The sequence below is a fragment of the Sorex fumeus genome, unplaced genomic scaffold, assembly GCF_029834395.1.
Source record: "Sorex fumeus unplaced genomic scaffold, SorFum_2.1 ptg000044l, whole genome shotgun sequence".
NCBI classification, from domain to species: Eukaryota; Metazoa; Chordata; class Mammalia; order Eulipotyphla; family Soricidae; genus Sorex; species Sorex fumeus.
The window spans coordinates 19,313,514-19,321,848 of NW_026606101.1; positions in this window are offsets into that span (position 1 = coordinate 19,313,514).

Here is an 8,335-nt window from a genome sequence, read left to right on the forward strand (position 1 = left end):
ATGTCAGTTCAGGGCGGCAGGAAAGGATTCGCCCTCCATTGCCCCTGCTTCCCCCTTTCCTTCCTTCGGGGCTCCAGAGTCGCACTGGGCCAGAGATGTACAGAGACCTGGAGCTGGGAACTGGGATCCCTGCACTCATTCTTTTCCTTCACCGTTTGGTTTGGCGAGATTGTCACGGGAGCCAGCTGAGCTCCGGGAAGAGACCCTGACCTGATGGTTATGGTCAACTCAGCAGCAGGATGTCGGTCCAGCCCCTGCCTGCCCCTTATCTCGAACAGCCCCGTCCGAAGGAAGGAGCTGAGCGGTGCATGCCCTGAGCAATGCATCTTGGAGGAACCAAGGGCAGAAGAGAGGAAGTCCAACAGAAACAGAGTTAACGAACTTGTGCTAAGACAGACTCCGGTGCTGGCTGCCTGACATGTGTCCCCTCGTTTTATTTGTTTACTTGTGGGTTGGAGCAATAGCACAGCGGGTAGGGCATTTGCCTTGCACGTGGCCGACCTGGGTTTGATTTCTCTGCTCCTCTTGGACTGCCCAGCAAGCTACTGAGAGTATCCCGCACACACAACAGAGCCTGGCAAGCTCCCTATGGCATATGTGATATGCCAAAAGCAGTAATAAGTCTCACAATGGAGACGTTACTGGTGCCTGCTCGAGCAAATCAATGAACAACAGGACAACAGTGCTACAGTGCAGTGCTACTTGCTTATTTGCGGGGGATGTTCTCAGGTCACACACTGCAGAGCTCAGGACTGTTCCTGGCTTTGTGCTTGGGAGAGATCCCTGGGAGTGCTGGGGGAACTCTAACTCTGACTGATGCCCGAGGCTTGAACCAGAATTGGTGCATGCAAGGAAGGGACCTTAACTTCTGTACTATCTCTCCAGCCCCAACTTGTCCCCTCTATTTAATACTAAAATCCATTCCCAAGAGATGGAGAGATATTGCAGTGGGTAGGGCACTTGCTTTGCATGCTGCAAGTTGGGTTCAATCCCAGCACAGTGTAGATCCCCCAAACACCTCCAGGAATGATGTCTGAGCACAGAGCCAGGAGTAAGCCCTGAGCACAGCCAGGCGTGGCCCCCAAACAAAAAAAAAACAAACAAAAATTATACCCAGGGCCAGAGAAACAGGGCAGAGGATAAGGTGCTTGCAAGTGGCCAACACTACTTCCAGTCCTGCACCTCATGTGGTTCACGAAATACCACCAACAATTACCCCTGAACACAGAACCACAAGAGTAAGCTCTGAGCATGGCCAGGTGTGGCCCCCCCAAAAAAGAAAAGAACTAAGAACATCATGCTCAGTGACCAGAGTCTGCTTAGGCACCAAGACCCCCAAGCCTTGCATGTGTAGGACCCCAGACCGCATCACCTCCCCCTTCCAATATCAGCAGTTACAGCTCTGGAGGTCCCTGAATGTGGTCTCAGTGACCCCACCCCGCCCCCCAGCACCACCAGGTCCTAGGTGGTGCCACATCATCCAGCCCCAGAATTGGACCCTCTCTCCTAGATGGGTGACTATCCCCAGGAGTGGCCCCCAAACTCTGAGCACTGCTTGGGAACCTTCCCAACCAAAATCATCAATTAAAAATCATGGGGCTGGAGCAGATAGTACAATGGGTAAGGCACTTGCCTTGCACATGACCGACTGGGGTCCAATCTCTGGCACCTCAAAAAGTCCCCTGAACCCTCCAGGAGTGATCCCTGAGCACAGAGCCAGCAGTAAGCCCTGACTACAGCCCCCAAACAAAACAAAATCACACACAGGGGTGGAGATCTAACATGCTGATGAGGCACACACTCGTGTTAGGACATGATTCCATGCTAAGCATGTGCCAGAGGAAGACAGTGCCCCTGCACATGAAGTCCGGTGGGGTGGCCATGCTGCTCATGGTGCTTGTGAGTGAGATCTCTGTGTCTGGGCTTGTGAGAGAGATATCTGTGAATGAGCTTGTGAGACATATCTCTGTGTCTGAGCTTGAGAGAGAGATATCTGTGTCTGAGCTTGTGAGAGAGATCTCTGTGTCTGCGCATTGTGAGACAGGTCTCTGTGTCTGAGCTTGAGAGAGAGATATCTGTGTCTGAGCTTGTGAGAGAGATCTCTGTGTCTGCGCATTGTGAGACAGGTCTCTGTGTCTGAGCTTGAGAGAGAGATATCTGTGTCTGAGCTTGTGAGAGAGATCTCTGTGTCTGCGCATTGTGAGACAGGTCTCTGTGTCTGAGCTTGAGAGAGAGATATCTGTGTCTGAGCTTGTGAGAGAGATCTCTGTGTCTGCGCATTGTGAGACAGGTCTCTGTGTCTGAGCTTGAGAGAGAGATATCTGTGTCTGAGCTTGTGAGAGAGATCTCTGTGTCTGCGCATTGTGAGACAGGTCTCTGTGTCTGAGCTTATGAGAGACATCTCTGTGCCTGAGCATTGTGAGAGAGGTCTCTGTGTCTGAGCATGTGAGAGGGGCCTCTCTGTCTGAGCGTGTGAGAGAGATCTCAGCGTCTCTCCTGCCTCTCTCCCGCTGTGCCCTGACAGGGGCAGTTTCACTCCTATCTGCTGACTCCCAAGCTAATCTCCCCCAGACACCCCCAGAAAGGACGTCTTAGCCGTATCTGGGCATCCTTGAGCACAATCAAGCTGAAACATAAAATTAGTCGTTGCGACACACATATGCGGAGACCGCCCTGAGTCAGCCAAGAACCACATGAAAGATCAGAGGGACAACCCCAGGAGCCCTCCCAGGGATGGGGACAGGTGCCTGATCCCAGGTCAAGACTCTCATGATACACACGGCCACCAGCGAAGAACACCTGAGCTTCATGCCTCAGTACTGGGGCAAAATTCAAGCCAAGTTCAACACATCTTGGGTCAATCCTATGAAGCTTAAAAGCAAAGAAGAAATTGATTCTAAGTAATGTGCGTCCAGAGAAAAGCTCCAAAAATGGGGTGGGGGGGCTGGAGCGATAGTACAGCAGGGAGGGCACTTCCCTTGTATGCTGCTGACCTGAGTTTGGTCCCGGCAACCCAGATGATCCCCAAAATACCACCAGGAGTGAATCCTGAGTCTATCGTCAGGAGTATGCCCTGAGCATTGCTGGATATGGCCCCCAAAACAAAACAAAAACAAAAAAAGCTCAAAATGTGAGTGCCCACACATTCATACATGTAACATCCAAGAAGGTCAAATTCACAGTGTCTGGTGTATAATAAAAACAATTACCAACTGCCAGGGGTGTGGCTCAGCAATAGTAGAGACTTTATTTTTTGTTTTGTTTTGCTTTTGGGGTGATACTTGGTGGTGATCTGTCCTTACTTCGGACTCTACACTCAGAGATCATTCCTGGCAGGTTTAGGGAACCTATGTGGTGCTGGGGATCAAACCTGGGTAGGCTGCATGCAAGGGCAAAGCCTACATCCTGTACTCTCTCGCTCTAGTCTTCAGTTAGTTTGGTTTTTGCTTTTTGACAGTGGAGGCTTTAAATGCACGAGTTTCAGGGTTTGGTCCCCGACACTGCAAAATAAAACAATTGAATTATTTTCCAGACATGCAGGAGAGTGGGGGAAATTCAGCCCACTAATGAGGAGAAAATTCAGTCATCTGAAACTGACCCAGAAAAGACAGAGAGGGTCGAATTTATGGGCAGAGACATTAAAACTGTGATTATAGATGATTTCATATATTCATGAAGTTGGAGAAATATTGAACATGTTAAATGATGACAAGGAAGATATTAAAAGGACACAAATCATAAGGATTAATAAACTTAAAGAAATAGAAACCATCCAAGATGAAATAGGGGAGGGCTGAAGAGTAAAAGCGCAGATTACCCAGGCGCCGAGGGACTAGTCCAGCCTCACAGATGAGATCAATAGACAGAGATGGACGAGGACCCGGCCGCATAGATCATTGGGAGCTCTGGAAGAGGGGTTTGTGTTTGACGTTTTTTCCCCAAATATGATGAGAACGACAGTCACACAGAACCCAAGAAGCTCGAAGCATTGAACTCAGCAGCGCCTTCATGAGCGTTCCATGGAATTTGTGATGCGACCCCTTACAGGTGGCAGGTGGCAGATGGGGTCCCATGTGTGCTGTAGGATGCTGGGAGTCGAGGGTCTCAGTTCACCTTGGAAGCAGCTGCCAGCACCTTTGAATGACTCTTTCCCTTCCCTCTCCGCCCCACACTCCATACCCCATCACACCGCCCCACACACACCTGAAGGCCCTCCAGCTGGTCCTGGAGTCCCAACGAGGGACCTTCAGCGCCAGGTAATGTGGGTGACCCACCCTCAGGACATCAAGATGCCAGACGGCCCCACAGACAAGGTCTCTCTGAGAAGGCAATCGCCCATACCAAAGCCAGATTGCCTTGGCCTGCTCAGGAGATGTGACTCAGAGCTCTGACCAAGGCCCACCCAGCACGAAGCCAAGACAGATGGCTCGGCCAGATGTGAGTCCCAGAGAACCCAGAAGAGTGACAGGGTCAAAGGCGGAGCCCGGAGCTCTATGGTTCTCAGGCCGGCCCTGACCCTGTGGGGGCTGAGGGACACCACACGAGGCGCAGAGTTGAGAAGGAGGCTGGGGGAAATTTGGGCAGACATAACGCGGACTGAGTCAGGTCTGAGTGAGTCAGGACTGGGTCAGGTCTCTCACTCATTCATTCGCTCCTCCCTGAAGGATTGACTTGAGGCCCTGGCACGCTCAAGGCACTGCTCTGGGCCCGAAGGGTGCAGGAGCCTTGAAAGAGCCTCCCCGGGGCTCCCCATGTGACAGAGGGAGGAGATGGGAGGTGGACAGCAACACAGGGTGGTGGCCAGTGACAGGGCACACGAGCATGGGTCTTCCAGGGACCTGGAGCGGAAACTGGCAGAGCAAAGGGCCAGTGGTGTAAGAGTGGGATTTGCTGGGATGCATAGAAGCGGGGTGTGCTGGGGTGCGTAGGGGTGGGATGTTCTAGGGGTGCATAGGGGTGGGGTGTGCTGGGGGTGCATAGGAGCGGGGCATGCTCTGCTAGGCACAGCGGGTACCTGCTAAACGGACGTTAAAGGTCTTGGCAGGAGGATTGGAACAGAGTGTCCCTGAGGAGTTTGGCAGAGGTGCAGGAGGGTGGAGGTGCAGATGCTGGCCCTGACCCTGTGGGGGCTGAGGGACACCACACGAGGCGCAGAGTTGAGAGGGAGGCTGGGGGAGATTCGGGCAGAGATAACGCGGACTGAGTCAGGTCTGAGTGGGTCTGGCTGAGCAGGAGTGGGGAGGCCTTTGGATGGAAAAGATATTTCTCAGCCTGGAGCATTATCACAGACAAGATAAAAGGCAGGAGAAGCCACCGCTCTGACAGCCTCAGGAGAGCTGTCACCGAGCTCCCTGTCCAGCAGGGTGACCAGAGGGGCATCAAAGCAGGCAGAGGGGTCGGCAACAGAGAAAGGACTGTGGCCCCAGGCAGAAGCCCCCAGGCACCTCCCTGCCCTTCCCTCTGTTTCTAAGTTTCCAGTCTTACCTGCTAACTGTCTGTCATCCCATAGCAACTCAGCCTCCAAGCATGAATAATGTTATTCCTTGGCCCTGGGGTTCCTCAGGGTTTTTTTTTTTATTATACTTCCCTGAGAACTTGGCCACCAGTTCCCCCTCGTGCTCATCCGGCTCACCCACGCAGCAAATTCAGGGTCCCTTTCTGTTCCATGGATCCCTGTCCCAATGAACTGGTGGCTTCTGTCCCTAACTCAGCACCACCGAAGTGTCTCACAGGTCAGAGTTGGGTTTTATCTACTTCTTAATGTTCAGGGTCCACACGGAGCCTGAAAGGATGGTGGAGGGGGGATGCAGGCTGGATGCCTGTCAGCAGGGATTGCTGGAGACAGGGTCAGGACAGGGATCAAGGATGGTGGGTGGGTGGGTGGGATGGGGGAATAAATATTTAGGGAAGAGATGAGTAAATGTACGAGAATAATGGGAGGGGGAGAGAAAGAACAAATTATCAGAGGCAAATAAATAAACGCATGAGTAACTGATTATAAAGACGAATGAGGGAAATGATGGCTAGGTGGATGAGGGAATAACTGAGGAAATCGGGGATTGAAAGAGCACACGAGGAAACAAGCACTAGGCAAACACAAGTAAAGCAAGCAGAGAGGAGGATGGATTGATGAAATATATGAGATACCAAGATCACTCAAGCCATCAGATCAAGGTCACTCAAGCCATCAGAAACTCAAGCATCTCGGGCATTTAATAAACGTCTTTGGAATGAGGGCGCCAGTGAACCATGAACATGAATAGATTCCAGTGCTCAACTTTTTTATTATGTTACTCTAAGTTCATTTTTTCCCCTTCTCTGGCCCATTTCCTCATCTGTAAAATGGGATGATTGCTATTATTTGTGAAGTCTGTGATACCAAGCATGAAGACGCCATATAAGTAAGAGAGATGGTCAATTCACCAATTGCTCTCCTTCCCTTCAGCCCCCACTCTCTCTGCACTGTTTGAAACACCTTCTGGAACCTCCAGAATTCAACTGCTGCCATGCTCATGGCCACTCTCCACACACTCGGGCCGAGCCTCACCCACAAGTGAATGTATTCCTGGACCATGCGGCTGCATCATACCTCACACCACCCATACGCCAAGAGTACTGCATCACATTGGATGGGGTTTAAAGTAGGAAGCAACCAATCGTAGAGGGAAATATATATTTTTTTACCGATACATACATACGTATACATACATACATATACACATATGTACATATATATAAGCACACAAGGCGCAGCCTTTAACAACATGCTAGTAATCTCCTATAGAAGGACTTAATGTCCCTGGGTGAAATACAACAATGTTCACACTCTTTCCCCTAAGGAAACTTTTTTGGAGCATTTTCAGCGGTTTTTCATAACAAACAATACAAAATAAATTATTTCGGCTCTGCTTTGGGGCAGGGGTTGGGGTTTGGATGGAAATTTCTAAACTATGGTGATGGGAAGGTGTAATGGTGGTGGGATTGGTACTCGAATATTGAATGTAATCAAATATTGTGAACTACTTTAAAAAATAATAATAATAAAAAGAAACACCTTCTGGATATAGCTCTTTAATATTACAAGGCTCCTTTTCTGTCCCCACTTTCGACTTTACATGTACAGCAGCTAAGCTGGACCCTGCTCATTTGCCTGGATTCTGCTCCATGCCCAGGAAACACAAGTTTGTCCACTCAGGCATTTTAATCCTGTTGAGAGCTCTTAGCATTGATAGTGTTATTGTTGCTTTTATCATCATCATCATCATTGTTACTGGTCAAAAATTTCCCCCCAAAGATTTAGGCAGGTCTAAGAGGACAAAAGTAAGTTCAGCCTGTTTTTAATCTTCATTTTAAATTTCCAGGGGAGAAAGAATGCTATGAGTGGAAGAAGAAAAAGTGCTTTGTTCTCCAGTGAGACTTAAATTTCCGAAAGCCATTGCCCCAGCTCACTCTCCGTCAATACAGACAGAGTGGGCAAACCTTATTTCCTTTTCTTTGCAATGAGGAAATTGCTTAATCATTTGCCTACAAAAAGAAAAGACAGCACCGAACACCAGCCTATTTTAATAGGAAGCACAAAGACTTCTCATCTTAAAGCTAACGACCTCACATTTATATTAAATAGGCCCCCGAGCTCCCTCCTTAAATCCTCATTTTCTTCTTGTCTCCTGGAGTTTTAACCACAAGACCCGTGATGGTGGTGGTGGGAGTGGTGGTGGGGGGAAGAGGAGGTGGTGTGGAGGGGGGGGAGGGGGCGGGGAATCTGCCTCAAAATGTATTTCTCGATCTGTCCACGAGGGGGCGCTCCCAGATCAGACACCGGGGGCTGCGGGCCACCTGCCTCGAGGCTGCCACCTCCTGTAGATGCAGCATCTGGGCCGACCTGAGTAGGGCTGGACCAGTGAGCAGTTCAAGGCCTCCTTGAAGACCAGCTGAGGCCCTAGAGGCGGAGTCAGGGCGCTATGGAGGGAAAAGGTGGCCCTTGAAACCTCCCTGCAGCTCGGCCGAAGAAGCTGTTCTTCTGGGAGGTTGGGCATAACCTCACAGCCGGTTATGTTCCTGGAGGCCTTCTGTGAAGACCAGAGGACACCAGGGGCCCTGGGAAAAGGCCATCCAGGGCGGGGAAGAGGCAGAGGGCCAAAGAGGATGCATCTCAGGGCTGGAGCCATAACACAGTGGGTAGGGTGTTTACCTTGCACGCGGCTGACCCGGGTTCAATTCCCAGCATCCCATACGGTCCCCCGAACTCTGCCAGGAATAACTACTGAGTACAGAGCCAGGAGTAGCCCCTGTGCATCGCCGGGTGTGACCCAAAAAGCAAAAAAAAAAAATGAGG